Source organism: Neovison vison, chromosome X (genome assembly GCF_020171115.1).
Source record: "Neovison vison isolate M4711 chromosome X, ASM_NN_V1, whole genome shotgun sequence".
Classification (NCBI taxonomy): Eukaryota; Metazoa; Chordata; class Mammalia; order Carnivora; family Mustelidae; genus Neogale; species Neogale vison.
This window is the reverse complement of record NC_058105.1, coordinates 11,834,806-11,853,065: the sequence shown is the minus strand read 5'-3', so window position 1 is coordinate 11,853,065 and position 18,260 is coordinate 11,834,806. Positions and strand designations below refer to the sequence as shown.

General features: G+C 47.2%; 1 long non-coding RNA gene across 4 annotated transcripts in view; it reads left to right on the top strand.

Moving 5' to 3' along the window:
- The first annotated feature begins 1,502 nt into the window (after positions 1–1,502).
- Positions 1,503–18,260, top strand: part of LOC122897313 — a 55,129-nt gene continuing 38,371 nt past the window's right edge. For all 4 annotated transcript variants that reach the window (XR_006382511.1, XR_006382510.1, XR_006382508.1 and 1 more), the window contains exons 1-2: positions 1,503–1,567; positions 3,384–3,419. This is a non-coding gene — a long non-coding RNA (uncharacterized LOC122897313). The remainder of the gene's footprint in view (positions 1,568–3,383; positions 3,420–18,260) is intronic.

Genomic DNA, 18,260 nt, shown 5'->3' with positions numbered 1-18,260 from the left:
ATACAGAGGGGTGTATATATTTATTTACATATTAAAATACTTAATAACATATTAAAATATTTAATATATATTTCTTTACTTCCTCTACCCACTGGAAGTCCAGTATTTTTTAGGCAAGCAATGTAACAATCTTAATTATAAATGTTACCCAAAATTGATGAAATGTAAAAAGTATGTTAACAAAATATCTCCATTTCTAAAGGCAGCAATTCTACATGTCATGTATAATAAAAACCCATATAGAGGTTTTGGGGGGGTAGTCATTCATTAGATTATGAGCTTTCAGAAGGGAACAGATTGTGTTTTATTCATTTGTATAATCTGCCCACCATATAGTATACTGAATGTGGTGAAACTCAGTACACCTTTGTGGAGTGAATGAATGGTTTGCTCTTTTTTTGCTGTGGTAAAATACAGATAACATAAAATTTAACATTGTAACTATTTTAAGTGTACAGTTCAGTGGCAATAAGAACATCCACATTGTTAGGCATGGTTCTCTTTTAATAGCCTAAGGGATATGTGTTAATTGCAGGAGAGTTATTAAATAGATCATCAAAAGAAAAATGATCTAAACTCCCATCAAATTCTACCATCCATGGAAAACCCAGACATAATCACTCTTAACATTTTGGTGTAGTGTCCTTCCAGACTTTTTTGCGTACATTTATTCCTATCCACGTAAGTTATAAGAAGTGATTGCATTGTACATATTGTATAATTACCTGCTCTTATTTCCCTAACGTATAGTCAATATTCTGTCATATTAATGTTAATCTTTACAGATAAGTGGGTTTCCATCTGCTTATAGTTCATCCACTGTTTTTATGCCATATACCTCCAGTAGCCATGCTGTTGGGTGGGGGTCGTGGTGACAGAGCTAAGGACACAGGTGAATTCTGTGTGGTTTTTTGTTTTTCCGGGCATAGTGGATAAGAACACTGGTTTAGGGCGTAAGTTTCTGTGTGTAATTTGGGGATTGCAGAAGGGATTTAGGCATCCTTTGTTGAGGCCCATCTTTAGATCAAGGGTCCAATGGCAGGGTTGCACCAAGGGAGGGCAGAAGAACAGTCTCTGTCAAAATCTTCCTCTGGGGAACTTGTTATTTAAGGCCCGACTCTCCTTATTATTTGCCTGGGGGAAAACACATACTGAACCACAAAATGTTCCCAGAGACTAGACCTTGTCAATGTTCTCTGATGCCTAGTAGGACCACTGCAGAAAAGAAATATTAATGAGACTGTTGCTAGGAGACGGAAGAGCCAAAAGCCCAAGACATTGTAGGGGTTCCTCTGAAAACCAAAGCGCTTTAAGTAGGTTTTAGATTGGAGGTTTTATTATTAAAATCTCTTCTTTGATGAACATGTACTTTTTAGCATGTAACATGTAATACGATTTTTATGTTTTTGGAGGAATTTGGGGGTAATCCCAAGGCATTTCATTTCTTTCCATAGAGCTAATCCCTTCTTCAGAGCACAGCTCAGTTTCAAGTGGCTGCTGCCGCTTTCCCCCTCCCCTTCAGTGCGACAATCTCAGAGCTGATGGAGAAGCAGAGCGTGTGCAGCTGGTAAGTAGCTGAGAAATCTTTTGTAAAATAGGTCCCCAAAATGTGCTTTTCAAAGCAAGTGACAAGTTTTGATGGAAAAGAATAATACAGAACTGTGTAGGAATTCCTGATTCTAATCAGCAGTATTGGGAAGATGGGTTAGTTCCATTCTAAATATTCCCCGGTCATTTACTAGTTCAAAGCTTGTTTCTTAAATGGCAAATGAGTTGCTGGAAGGAAATATAGGAATCTCCCCTTGTGATTCTGATAAGATATTTCCCAACATATGACTTGATGAAGATGTTACCTAGATGAGAAATTGCACTTGAAACAGTATCTCAGCCTTACAGTGTTTGAATTAGACTTGATAGAATGGGTTATGATTGAAGACGTTCTCAGATCTGAGCTCCTATCCCCGTATGGAGAGAGCATGACAAAACTGTTACTTTGCAATGGGAAGATACCATACCTCATTTTTTTTTTTAAATGAAGAAAATCATGTGACTGGATGTCTGTACAGGAGAGAAAATGAGGAGGGTAGCCTGTAATGTTCAGTTTAATCACTTCAAAGGAGAAATGAACATGTGTTGAATGGGAAAGATTAAAATTTGGGTTTAGGATGAGAAGTCATGAAAAGGAAATAATGAATATTGTGGCTGCCTTTATTTTGAAAATGATTGATTTGTATTCATGGACATCAATTTGTACAGTAAAGGCAGAATATTCTCAAGTACTTCTTTATTTGAGAAGGATTTCAGAGATTCCTATCAGAAAAGCTTTTATGTTTGTTCCTGAAATGTGCCTGAAAATGCGTAAGCTTTTGTGCCCCCCTTTCACCTGGAAATCGCATTCGTAGATCCATTTCTGCAACGAAACAAAACAAAACAAAACTGAAGTGGTGGTCTTTTTATTTCTTTGAAATTTAGGTTGTTGGTCCCTTCAAGGGGAAGGAGGGAAAAAAGGTAGATTTTTGAGTTAGATGACAAACAGCAATCAAGAAGGGAAAATAAGAAGGAAACGCTTAAATGAAAGCTCTCAAGATGGGCCATTTTTCCAAGCCAAAAATGTCTGCGGGTGGCATGTTTTGCAGGGGGTGGTTGTGGGGGAGAGTGTGTTAAAGGCAAAGGGAGGGGGCATTGGACTGAGCACTGCGGCAAAGAGAATGACTGACGCATCCAGGGACATGTGACTATTCTCTGGGGTAGTGAAGAAAATTTTCCAGGAGTCCATCTTGTATAAGAAATTCTGTAATGATGCTGTAATCTTCATGTAGTCTGCACTGCGTGTGTCTTGCTGGCTCCTCCACGGTTAAATCAGTGTAGTCAGGCTTGGTTTTTACTGTCTTTATTCCTAGACTTTCTTCTCTGTGCTCCCACTGCTTTTATAGCCCTTGTTAAAGTAGCTTCTTAAAAATGGTATCTTACCTCTTTATCATAAAAAAAAACCACACATTAATTGTTTAAAATTTGGAAAAATTACTCTGTCCCTCTTTCCTGAATACATGCAAAGAAATGCCAGAGATATATACTTATATACAAAATGAAAATTTTATATATATATAAATAAAACTACATATATGACGTGTGTATATATATATATATATATAGTTTTCAGCTTGCTTTAATAATCATTCAACATTATATTGAAAATAATTCCTCATATTTTTAAACATTCCACAAGAAGTCAGTGTTTCGCGGATGCATAATTTCTGATCATAAAGGTGTCCCACTAAATGTCCACTTACTGAATGTCTATATGTGCAGTCTTTGCTGTTACAATTTAAGGAATATCTTTCCATATAAACCTCTGTGTACTTTTCTGTTTTTTTTTTCCCTAGGATAAATTCGTAGATGGGGAATTTCTGGATCAAATGGTATGAACCAGTTTAAGATTTCTCCTCCTTCACCTCCACCTTATACATTATCACCTAATTAGTTTATCATATGTGGTAAAAACATTATTTCCCAGTTGTTGTTTGCCTATTGATTTTGTATCATTTATGCTGGGGTTTTTTTTTTTTTTTTACATGTTACAGCTTTATATTTTAGATATCCGTAGCTATCAATTTTTGATTTTATGATTTATTTCTTTCCTTTAGTGAGTATATTGACTTGTATTTTTTCTAGTTATTTCATTGCTTCATTTTTTTTTTACAACTAACTCTAATTCATCTGGAATTCATTTTGGTATGTGGTATGAATATGAAGTAGGATCTAATTTTGTTTTTTTTCCAAATAGGTCACCAATTGTTTCAGCATCATTTATTGAATAATTCAACCTTCTTCCACTGATATGAAATGGCAACAACTGCTCTCCCTTTAGCTAGGGTATAGTGTCCACAGGTTGGCCATTTTCTTTCTACCCGAGATGGTCACATTCCTACCTTCTTGCAGCTTCTGGCCGCTTTCTAAAACATCATGTTCGTGTTCATGCCTTTCAAGGACTCTAGGCACATGTGGTTTAGGGCAGTGGTTTTCAAACAAGATTTATAAATTTAAAATTTTCCAAAATTGTATTTTTATCGGATGCTTTTCACAAATTAAAATTGAGGAATCTGAATATAGAAAACCACTGTTCCAGATGTGCTATTCCTCTTGGACACAGCTGGCATTCTAATTGTGTGTTCAAAACTTACCCCCAGGGTTAGTTAGTGTGACTCCTATGATTCCTTCTTCAACCCTTTTTTCTACTCCTCAGGTTCTCGGAGAATTAAAGCTGTCTGGTCTTAGTCTCTGGAATTTTCTAGAATGGTATAAGAAGGAAATGTAAGAGATGTGTGAGGAGCAGAAATAAATAATGTTTGCCAGCCTGTTGCTGGCAGTAGTCCAATCTAGGGATTTAAAAGAAGGTAGGATGAGTCCCAATCCTTGCCGTCACTGCCGCCATCTCTTGTAGGTAGACACACCCCCAGTGGTTCACTTCTTTTCACTGTAGGCGGAAGGCTCCAGCATGAAACGCAGACTCAGTGGGAGAAGAGTTAAATGTTGCTTACAGAAATCTTTGATTATGAAAATCACCTGCTACCCACTGTTGGCCGTCCCAGCCCCATTCCCACTCCCAACACAGCCTTCTTTCTCTGTTGTCTTCCTGACTCTGGCCTCTAGCCTTTCCTGATTCAGGAAGAAAAACTGGGGGCATTGGGTTGGAGGGTGACTTGCTTGCCCTTATTAGGGGCTCATTTGGCTCACAGCCAGAGTCCCAGTCATTTCTTGACTTGCACATTTAGGCTGTGATTTGTTTGTGACTGGAGGCTGGTTTCCCTGGCAACAGCAGCTCTCCAGGGCATGCGCATTTGCTCCTCTGCAGTGGCAGAATGTGGCTGTGTCAGCGAGCTGGGGGGGGGGGGACGACTGTGGTGGGGGCCGACGTCACTGGAGGCTCTCTTCTGCAGTCATGATGTCAGTTTTTCTGGGCTAGACTGCCATCTAGACTGCCATCTTATCTTATATAGAGCATTGCGTTATTTTTTTTTTAATACTTGGAAGGCTTTGAGCTACTCCCTTTTCTTCCACGTTCCCTTCTCTCAATATATCCAGCAGTGACCACGAAGTATTCCCAGTGTTTGAGGCCACTGATGCTCCTGGAACCCTAAGGAGATTCATGATAGTGTGGACACAGGAAACAAACTGCCTGGTTTCAGACGTGCGCCTCTTGGTAGTTGCGTGACATAGTGCTTCCATTTTCTCAGATATAAAATGGAGTTTAATAATAGCACCTTTAGAACAGTGTCTGTTACATAGTAACCGTAGTGTAAGTGTTGGTATCATCTGTAGATATTAAAGGAGAATTTGCCCTGAAACAGACTTGCCCTGCAATGTACAAACTTATCCTCTATTGTCCACTGGTCAAACACACACACACACACACACACACACACACACTTTCTCTCTCTCTCTCTCTCTCTCTCTCTCTCTTTTTCTTAACCTTGCAGCACACAGGCTTTTCCCATGACACATGGACAAGCACCACAGCAGAAAGGCTTGCCCCATAGCACACAGGCATCCCCCATATCACTCAGATTTACCTAAAGGCACACACATTCTCCACAAGGCAAAAAGTCTCACCGAAGGGACATGGATCTACCGCACGTGCCACAGACTCACTGTTCCATAAAGACTGTATCCACGACACGTGCACAATCCCCGATATCACAGACTATCCCCATATCACACAGGCCCTTCGCCTAGCATAGTCTCTCTAGCGAATACAGTCTCACTGTACGGGACACAGGCCCTGCAGGATACAGACCTCACCACAGAGCATGGACTCTGCCCATGGCTCATGGATGCCCATGGCACACAGATTCTCCCCACGGCACACAGATTTCTCCCAGTGTCCCACTGACTAAACCAATGGCCAAGATTCTCCCCAGGGCACAGGTCACATCCCGAAGATACTCCCTAGAGCGTACAGATACTCCCCGCCGCAAGGGCACACGGCCTTATGCCATGACACAGAGATGCACTCTAGAGCACATGGACTGTCCACAGAACACAGACTTTCCCCCAGAACACAGTTCCTGGCCCCGCTTGGAGACCCACACCGAGGGACACACTGTCCCACACCAGACAGACTTGCTTTGTGGCACATAGACAAACACCACAGGACACAGGCCATCCCAAAAAGACGCAAACTTGTTCCGTGTGGAACAGACATGACCCAAATCACATGGACTCACCCCATAAAATGCAAACTAAACCCATGGCACAGAGAGTCTCCCCACAAAACACAGATTCTCCCCACAGCCGAAAGATTGTTCCCACAGAACACGGTCTGCCCTACAAACCGAGATGCCCCACAGCACACAGACATCCCCTACAGCGTATAAACTCACCCCACAGACTTTCTCCATGGGACCCAGGCCCTCCCCACTTCAGGCCGACTGGCCCTAGGGTGCACAGCCTCTCCCCAAGACACAGACTTGTCCCACAGCACAAGGACATGCTCCTAAGAACACAGACTCACCCCACAGCCTGAAGACGTACCATGGCACACAGATTAAACCCACGGCCCTCAGGCAAGCTCCCCCCACATCCCAGAGGTGCAGTGGTGTGTGTATGCCGCGGGCACACAGGATTGGGCCACCACACCCAACCTCCCACAGCGCACTGGGTCACATCAGAACTCATGCCGCCCCCACACGACGCAGATGCTCGCCCCGTGGCGGGCTCCCTTGCTCTGCAGCATCTCAGCCTCCCCCATGCAGACGCTCAACCCCGAGCTGAGGCAGCTCTGGGCGTTGTAGAGCCCCAGCACACGTTGGCCCCGCAAGGGACAGACTGGGTCTAGGACAGACACGCTCAGGCCACAGCAGCACCTAAGCTGTCTCCAGAGTGTCCAGCCCCCGGCCTCCGGGCACACACATGTCCCCCCGCGGGGCCAGTCACGGGCACGATCCAGGCTCCCCTCGTTCATTTCACAGCGCAGACGTGTCACCCAAACACATTCCCCAGCACGGCGCTCCAACCCCCCGGCGCACGCCACTGGGCCACACACACGTGCCACACGGATTCGCCTCACAAAATCCACACTCCTTCCGGAGCCTCCGCCCCGCGAGCACACACCCTGGGCATGGGCAGCCGTGGGCTCTACACCGCCCAGAGCTGCCTCAAAGCCCGGGGACCCATTTCACCGCTCACTACGCCGCTGCCCGTACACAAGTGTGCCCAGAACACGTCCCCCCGTCCGTGTATACACTTGCCCCGCAACACACACAAACACCACTGAACGCGGATACTCACCCCGAGTGTGCAGGCATGCCGCCCGTCACGGCGGAGACCGGCCCCACGCCCTACTCACGCTCACTCTGGACACACAGCTTTCTTCTGCGGCACATGGACTGGCATCATTACTCCAAAACAGAAGACCGACCGTTCACATAAACACTCCCCAAGCACACGGACAGACACACGACACACATATGACCCCCGCAATGCAAATATTTCCATCGTAGTCTACAGACCTACTTTCCTGTATCATTGAGCTACAACTCGGGCCTGCGACAGAGACACAGCTTGGGTAGTGGTTAAGAGCAAGGCCTCTGGACCCAGACTACCTGGGTTAGGATCCAGGTTCCACCCTTTTCTAAGTGTATCACCTGGGGTAAGTACGTTTCTCTGTTCTTCAGTTTGCTCCTCTGTAAAACAAACGTAACAACAGGGCCTACTCCGAAGGGAGTGACTAGCCACTAGTACCGTTAACCCCAAATACCTAGAACCTGACAACACAAAGGCTCACCACGTGACACATAGACCGGCCCTAGGACAGGTGCAGATACTCTATAGCACACAATTTTAGTATATGTGCTGCAGAAGCGAGCACTGTATAGCACACAGATCGCCCACCGCAACCCCCCACACCCCACAGAACACAGAACCCTAAACCGATGCCGCTCACATGAGAGAGAGCTGTAGTACAATCAAGAAATTTGCTCTACAGTGCACAGACTTGCTCCATGATACACAGACTCACTCCGCAGTGTTTAGACGCACGACCCCCAGCCTCACCGTACAAGGCACAGACCCACAGCACAACACAACACAACACACACACAAACATTCATGCATGCTCCCTGCAACTCAGGGATGTGCCCTATATCACACCAACACCCCCCCCCACACATACACTCAGATATTTTTTTTGATCCTAAGACTCCTCCTGCAACACACAGACTCAGCCAACAGTTCACGGGTTCCCCATGGTGCAGACTCGTCACGCACAGACTCATCCAGAACACCTAGACATGCTCTACAGGACACAGATTTGCTCCGGTTCAGCTCAGTGTGTATGCATAGACCACATACGATGCCTGGGGTTACGTTATAACACACAGACTAAACCCACAACGTAAGGCCTTTCCTATAAACTAACGCTCCTCACGAATCCCGAGAACATTCCATGATACAGATTGCACAGCCCAAGACACCTAGCGTTTCTTCAGTATGTACAGAGAAGCCTCACGGTGCTCACCATCTCGTAACACACGCCGTCGCTCCACAATGCACAAACTCCTCCCCCTCAGCCTGCCTGCTGCCTCTATTGCACAAACATGTCCCACAACATGAAGACACTTCCCATGAGCACAGGCCCAAAATGCATAGACGCATTCCATGAGAACACACCATGCACACACACATTGCAACACACAGAGGCATCCTCCAGTGCACAGACCGCCCCCCCCCACACCATGTAGCAGTGAGCCCCAGAATTCCTGGAGACTCCGACAACATAGACACATTTCCCGCAGCACACATGGTCGCCCCATGACTCACAGAGGTGCATCGTCACATACGAACCTCCCCCATAAAGCAGACTTGAGCACCAACACCCAGATTCCGCAAGGCACAGACCCACGCCGTGATCCAGGGACTGGACTCCCGAGTAAGCACACTTTCCGAATAGGTGCTCATGCAAACACACAAAACCCTTCGACAATCACACAATCACACCACCACACAAGTTTCCTTGAAAGCAGAGGCTTGACATACTGCTTACACAGTTGGCCTGCGCACAGGGCAGACGTTAACCCTTCGACATCCTAACGATGTGAAAGAATGCCCTCTCCACGAAACCCGTTGCACAATTCACACAGAAGCCCCACATTACTTGGATTAATTTTATAATCTCTGGCCGTTCTGTAACCCAGGACCTGCCACCACACCTAGACATACTCCACAAGACCCAGAGACATTCCGTACACACAGCACACCCCCAAACGAAGGGGCAGTATAGATTGGGGTTAAAAACTTCCACTTAGGATTCAGACTGACCAGGTTCCAATCCTACATGTATCGTTTACTAACTGTGTGACTTTGGAAAAGTTTCTTAACCTCTCTGTGCCTTATTTTTCTCAGGCAGAAATTGGAATAATAATGGTACCTACTTAGCAGGGTTGTTAAGAGGAATAAATGAGTGAACGCCTCTGCAGTGTTTAGAACCTTAGCGTTATGGATGTTAGTTGATCTTGTTGTTGCTGTTACTGTTGTTCTTTCTTCTGCACAAGGACCTGGACTATGATGGTAAGACTTAATCTAGAATCATTAGAAGCGACCCCCTGATGCATGGAGTCTACCCCCATAAAGCCTAGAACCACACCAGAGCTCCCACTCTCTCCACCCTCTGCTCACAGTCCCGTGATGACTGCACGTAGGCCACGACGCCCGGAAGCAGCTTCCACGTGGAGGCTGCAGAACAGCGACGCATCACACCACACCTAGACACACGGTGCAGTGCATCTGCATACCCGAGGCACAGACCGCTTAGCCACGTGGAGACTCGTCAGCCGAATGCGCCCTCGCATGCATACATGAATATATGTGTATGTGTATATATGCGTGTATACGTACACACGTGTATATACAGGCTCTACAATACACATACCACAAAATACACTAGACCTACAACGTAAAGAACTCACTTTAACATCCCTAGAAACAGTCCACAATGCGTAGGCTTTTCCAACACACGGCGTTGTGTCACGCCATCCCTGTCAAAACCCCGCATACCCCGAATCGCTCCCCATGCTCAGACTCCCCCCATAACGCAGATTATCTTTCCGCAGGACTCAGACTTGCTCCGCAACACGCCGGCTTGTGCCTCAGGACATGGATAGCCCCGTTCCCCACAGACAGATCTTCCACACGCAGAGTCGGACGACAAAGCAGATACCCCCTGCGAGGCCTGTATGAGGCACGTCACCCACACACACGCTCCAGTCAACACCTTCACTTCTCAATACCGAGACTTGTCCCTCAACAAACGGAAACCCGCGGACGCCCACAGCCGCACACAATACCTCGACAGGCCCTACACTCCTCAGAGCCAGCGTCAGGGTGCGGACTCCGCCCACGCAGCAGCGAGTGGCCTCCCGGGGCGCCCCCTTGTCCCACTGTGCGCTCCGGCACCCGCACAGCCCGCAGCTCCCCTGGGGGCAGTCACATCAGCTCACAGTGCAAAGGCCCCGGACACCTTCAGCTGTCTCCACACAGTCCCCCCAAAGATATGCGGGGCCCATCGAACTCAGAAACAACCCAGAGCCACAGACTTGTCCCACGGTCCGCAAACACGCTCCGCAATGCACAACGCAGATGCCTGCACGACCCGCGCTCACATCGGAACAGTCAGAGGCAACTCACTGCTCACAGACCGAGCCCACAGACTTGCCCCCCAACACACAGGCTCGCCCCATAAGGCACAGAATAGTAACATAACGCCGAGGTATGCCGCACAGAGCCCACAGCGCCACACCATGCACGTAGTCCTTACACACCACAGAACCACGTATAAACCCCATCAAAGGCCACATAAACCCCGCGGCACACAAGTCCGCCCCATACCACCGGCCTGCTGTGCACCGCTGACTCCGTGCGGAGGTTGGAATCACAACACACAGATTCACTCTACACAGCCGGTGTGCTCCACAACCTACACAGTCACTCCACAATGAAAACGCTAGAACCACCACACCCAGGCTCACGGCAAAGCATTCTCCCCGCCCCAGCTTCTCTACCATATAGATACGCTCCTCAACTCTCCGACTTGCCTGTCCACACCTGGACACCCCAGACAACACATAGACGAGCCCCGCTATCCAGACAGATGTCGGACCCCCTCATCTTTGACACAAACACGCCTCACAGGACATTTAAACCACAATGCGCAGACCCATGCCATGTCCTACTTGCTTTGCTCTAATATCACAACCCTAGACTTCTCCCCGGACACAAAGGCCTGTCTTAAAGTGCACACGCATGTGTCGCAAACCCCCAAATCACCCCATAACACCCAGATTCATTCCACAGTACCCAGAACACCATACCATTAACGCACAGACACAAACACGCAGCCCGCTGACTTGCCCCCAAAGCCCTTAGCAGCGCACCGGGACGCAGACCTGCCTTACAACATACCCTCACCCGGCCACGCAAACACCTGGCTTCCAGGGAAGATAGGGGCAACAGAGCCCATAGAGCTGTCTTGTTGGACAAAGACACATCCTGAAACGTGCTTCCACAATCCGTTACACAGACTTCCTAGCCCCACCACTGACTAGCTCATCATGCAGCATACGGATTTGCAAAAAACCCAATGCACGGGCACAAATGCACAGCTCAGACTCTTCCCCAAAAGCACAAAATCCTATCGCAAAACACTGACATGCCCCTGCAACGCACAGTATCAAGTCACAATGGGGAAATGTATCTCATGTCACAAGGGTTTTCATACAGTGCAGAAACATGCCCCATCATGTCTCTCTTCCACGACATGGCCATTCAGACATTCTTTACAATTCCTAGGTAGAAGGCACCCACCACTCACAGACCCGGATCAAAGCATACAAAACCACCCTGGAGTGTACGTATTTGCCATGCATCGTGTAGGGTCAACTCATGACACACAATACTCAGAGTTGATACAAAATACACACACACACATCCTTCAGCAGAAGATGGATCCCAAACACACTTGGGGTCAGTGACAAAACTCAAGCTCCTCTTCCAACAAGACACAATCCATCCCGCAATATATCCAACAACCGCACAATGAACGCAGTTACCCCACTTGCCCAAGCACTGTACACACATACACTACAATACATAGACATTCCCTACAATGCAGAGATGTGTCCCCAGGTACAGACTTCTCATGCAACACGTAGGATCACAGCACAGCACATCTGCTCACGATTCAAGAGACAGATCAGCCTAACACACTTTTGTCCCACAGCACACTAACTTTACAAATCCCAAACTTGCACCCAAACCCGAACTTCCACAGAGTTGACCCACAGAGTTTCAAACTCACAATATGACACACAGACTCTAAAAATAGCTGCCAAACCATATTAAAATATAAAACTATGCCCCCGTGGAAACACCCTCACCAAGCCCATGGTTGACCTGCAGTGAGTAAAAAGGAGCCACAGCACTCCAACTCTGCTCCCAAGGTTTGAGTTGCTGCCCAATATGCAGAACCGCATTGTAATGTACAACCATAACCAACAACGCACACACCTTCCCCAGAGAACAAAGTCTCCCCCACCACATACTTACCACACAGTTTCCAAATTTGTGCCAAACATGCATACTCAGCCCCAAATACACACACCCACCCTGCATCAAACACAGCATAGCGCATAGATTTGCCCTTGCTTAGAACCAACGGATAGCTCACATCCGTCTCACAAAGCCCAGACACACAATATAATATACAGACAACAGTCACAGCTTAGATCCACCCAAACGGTGCACAGAATCCAATAACACTGCAGAGTTTTCCCTATAATGTCCACCCATAGGATCTCAAATTGCATGAAAACACACACTTGTTCCAGAATGGACAGCTTCTCCCACAGCGTACGTCCTGTAATACACAGAAACACCGCACAAGATAGGGACCGCCCCGCCCCGAAACGCAGTTTTATATAACAACTTGCAAACATTTCTCAAAACATACATTCCATAATCAGCGGACTCCTCCACGACATCAGTGACCTCCTCAGATGCCTGGACTCTGCCCCACCCCCACCAGCATCCTTGTCCAGTAGCTCTAAAACATACCAAAGAAACAGACTTGTCCCACAAATGCATAGAAATTTACGCAGCTTCCACATTCATCCTACAGTGCACAGACTTTACCCCTATGTGGTATTATCCCACAATGCAGAGACTCAACCACAAAGCAAATAATTAGCCCATCACATACCACAACCGCCAGATAGGTGCCCAAACACACAGACATGCACCACAGCACCAAGAAACCCTCCACAACGTGCCTGTGAGCCTCATGGTACCCAGACTCTCCCACAGCACCCACACTCACCCCTCAATTCTTAGACCAACTTATGATGTCACCCATGCTCCATGGCGTAAGACTCCTACCACAGCCCATGGAGTCCTATCACAGTGCACAAATTCACCTCACAATGCGGAGATTCTCCAAAAAATACCAAGATTTACTCCATGGGCATCCAATATTACCATACACCAAGATTTGCCTCAAAACTCAGTTTTGCACCACACTACGCGGAAATGCCTCACAATACCTACAATGAACTTACAATGAACAGACTTGCCCTACAATGCCCAGACTTACCCCATACGGCTAAGTCTCACAACACAAAAATTCTCCCTAGAATGCACAGCCTCAGTCTACAACATAAAGTTACCCCACTGTGGTAAGAATAGACTGTATACCTCCAGGGACACCCCCAAATTCAATCTTGCCATGCAACACTAAGATATGTTTTACACGTAAGGCACAAAATAGCTCCACAGTACATTCCAGCTAACTTGCTATGGACAGATGTACCCTATAACACATAGGTTTCTCCTACAAATGCAAAATTGCATTCTGATGTACAGATTCACCCCAACGCACACACACACACAGTCACTCCACAAGACAAATACTCCTCACCAGCTTTACCACACAGCCTTGCTCCACAAGGCACCCTTGATCCACAACCTAGACACTAGGTCTGTGGTGCACATACCCCCACAACACCTCGGCAAAGCCTCCAATAAAAAGATGCGTCCTACAATGTACAAAATACCTGGAAAATACAGACACTCCCCACAGTCCCACAATGGCCACATCATGCTCAGACTGTGTCCCAAATGCAATTTCACTCCCAGACATCTAGAATCAAATCACAGGATCCAAACTCAACCCAGACCAGGTTTTCCCCACAATGAATGATGTGCCCCATAGCACTCAGATTTTCTTACACACACAGAATCTCATCACAACCTCACGTCACCCCACAAAATCAATACATGGCCCACAGTGCTACAGATAAGCTTTACAAAATGCAGCCTCGCCCCACACCACCGAGAGACACACCCCATGATACACAGGCAAGCTCCACCACACAAACTCACCCTACGAAATGAATCATCGCCCAACACAAAGATCTCCAATTCAAGACACACTCAATTACACACGGGCATACCCCATCACGCACACAAATACATCATAAAGCAGATTTGCCCTACAGCACAAAGACTAGTCCCTCGGCACAAACACAAGCTCCCCCACACCCAGACTTGCCCCTAACAACCCATACTCTCTTTACAACCCCAGAACACACCCAACACCACATTTGCAGCCAGCCTGTATTATACACATTCGCCCCGCAATACTCAGCATTGGAGCACAACCTCTAGAAATGCCATACCATGTCCAGATACAACCCCATACCTGAGAGGCTCCCCCTGCTTAAAAAAACCCCATAGAGGCTCCTCATAAGGCACAGACGTACCCTACAATGCAAAGACTGGCCCTATGTCAAAACAACTTGCAATGAATCTCTAGATTCAACCCATGACACATAGTCTAACCCCATTACTCCAAGATCTATCTCACAATGTACAGACTACCATGTCTATACCACAACCCCTAGACATGCCCTGCAGTGGAAGGACATGTTGCACAATCCCCAGACTTTCCTGGTAGTACAACCGAAAAAATCACAGCCGTGAAATTCAGAACACCCAGGATCACTTCCACAGAGCGGAGTTACTCCGAATCAGATGCTCAGGGCTCACAGGACCCGTAATTCATAGAGACAACCCACAATCCACCGCGTCACCTTGTCTCCCCTTGCTATGCTTCCCATAATGTGCCCTGAGCACAGCCTCGCAGTGCACACACGAAGCGTACCAGTCGCTGACTGACGTGACAAGAAACTCACTCACAGGACCGACAATCTACTAATACTTTAGAAAACCCACACGCTCACACCACAGCACCTGGACCCACATTCCTTCAGACAGACCCACCCTACAACTCATCCCCGCCCAAAGATGTAACATCCATCCACAATAGAAAGAGATTTCCCCGTCACAGAAGGATTTTCTCCACCGCACTCAGACTCACTCCCCCCCCAGACTCCCCCCACAGCTAGCCTCACCCCATAGCACAGAGACTGGCTCTACAACCAGGCATGGCGCCTTTCACCACATGACATCTAGCCTCACAGCACTACACGGAGACGCGCCACCTAAGCCAGAAACTAGCCCGGCTCCCTCCGACCTGCCCCGCAGTCCCCAGACACTCCTACAACCCGGAGAAGAGCCATGCGCAGAGACACACAATCCACGACACACGTGTTCGCCCCACGATGCCCAGACTTGTCCCAAACTTCACAGACACCCCTAGACCCACTATACAATACTCAGGAGGCCTCACACACCAAGAAAGACAGCAAAATATGTATGGTGACACCAGAACATTCGGCTTCACTTCATGAGGCACATACTCTGTCACTTTTGGCCTCAACAACGTGTTGCTCCACAGGGTATAACAGAGGACCCTCGTGCTCACACAGAGCTCTGGCAAGTGACTTCACTTCTTTGAGTCTGTATACTCACGTGTAAACATGGACAGAGTACTTCTTTTGAGGTCATCCCAAGAATTAAATGAGATCACATCAAGAATCAAGGTTTAGAACACAGTCTTTGGAGGCAGATGGGCCTGTTTTCTGGTCCCTGGGACCTGTGCACATTCGATAGTGGAAATGGTCAGTGGTCGAGCAGAAGTAATACGGGTTTGGTGTCCATCAGGCCTGGTTTTGAATTCTGCCCCTGCCACCTGTTGGCCATATGACCTACAGAACGCACTCGAATTCCCTGATCATCGGCCTTCCTTTGTAACCGGGGGATGACCCTGGTTCCTGCCTCTTAGGCTGTGGTAGGGATTAAGTAACACCATATATCTTAATCTGAATTGCTGGTCAAAGCAAAGGAGAATGAGGGAGAAAGTAGGAGTCGTAACTTCGGGGCCCTTTATAATAGACAAGCCTGGGGAAGCGGAAGGTGGGGTGGAAGCCACACCATGTGGGCTGTGGGCAGCCAGGGGGCAGCATGTGGGCTCCGGCTGGGGCCAGAGGGGAGAAGGAAGGTAGCAGCAGGCCAGAGTCTCTGGCAGAAACGTCTGCAGTGGCAGTGGGATTTGAGCAGCCGCCTGCTTTTTGTCTTCAGATTATAAAAAGCCTCTGTGTTATTAGACCATAGTTACTGTCTTCAGTCAGTGACATTTTCCGAAGGAGTCCATATTTAATGTTTATTTTCTTGGCTACCCCAAGAGTAGGAAGAAAATCTTGAGCCCCTTCTGCTGGCTGTATCCTAGAAAAGCAGGTGGGGAAACGACCAGAAAAGTCTTTCTGGAAGAAAGTGCTCACAACTACACACATATATTCATCATAGATAAGTATATACTAGAAAACACACAGACACACACACACACACAGACACACACACACACACACACACAATGCCAGAGATGTTCCCACTGACCCAGACCTGCAGATGTGTCCAGAGACATAGGTTTACACAAGTATGAACATAAAACTCCGAGACTCGACAGGGGTCATCTCACGTGTACACAGATACATAAATGCACACACAAGGATACGTGTGAATGCCCACAGTTCTCTATGTAGGCACAGAGCAATGCAGAGTCATACATACATAATCCACAATCACACAGACCCAGAGAAGCAGGCAGAGACATGTATGCTGACCTGGCTAGCACCCAGAGGTTCTATTTACTGATTCACAGCCTCAGAGAGGCACAGATGCACACACATATACATGTACAAAGACACATCGATGCCTCTGGAGGCTCATGAAACCTAGACACACTCTCAGGCCCCACTCCCAACATTTATGCACATGAACCTTCACAGACACACAGGAGTTTGCACGAGTGCATACATACCCATCAGTGCACAGAGTCACCCGGACACAGACACAGGTAGATGTGTTTTTACTGCTCTGCAGACCCTGAGGCTTTCACCCAAACACTGCAACATAGAGATTCATTCATGGGTAGATACATGTGTTTTCAACATGTACTCACTGGTGTTTTCCTGATCTCAGGGTCACATGCATGTACACACAAAAGCATGGTTGTTATCAGAACACACAGGCACAAACGTGTTCATGCCTGCACATGCAACACAAGGGCTCCTGCTTACTGTGAACATTTAAATGCGCACACAGGCACATGCATGATGATGCAGATGGGAGTATGCAGAGGAATAATTGTGTATGTGGGTGTACACATGGAAATGCACAAGCACACAGGTGTGCACATATAAATGCACTTGTACGTGGAGAAGTCAGATACGGATCCATACGGAGATTTCTACATGTTTCTACACACAGAGATAGTGGGATATGCATGAGAGAGATGCTTTTATAGAGAAGAGCGATGTGTTCTGCATAGATTGGGGGGGACATTTTGGCAGAAATGCTTTTAGATGCAGAAGCATATACCTACCCTCAGAGACACAGGCCTAAAGACCCACACAAAGATCTATGTGGGCAAACACATCTGCACTCACAGAGGCTCACTCAGATGTGTGAGAGGAGTGTGCAAAGCCACGTACACATGCAGAAACACAGGGCATTCACGGAGATGCAGACATGTGCACAGAGGCACACAGACCGCACCCGTACAGAATCACAAAGAGATGGCTACAGAAGCTTAAGCAGATGTATGCAGAAGCATACATACAGATTCCCATGCATGGAGTTCTACACAGATGTATAGCTAGACATGGAGGCCCACAGACACATACCTGAACACAGAGGCACATAGATACCCACAGAGGCACGCATGTCTGATGATCTGTGCACATAGTCATAGAAATGCACGCACACCCTGTCAGAATCCAGCGCACCGTCCAGACATACAGTTGCACGGACAC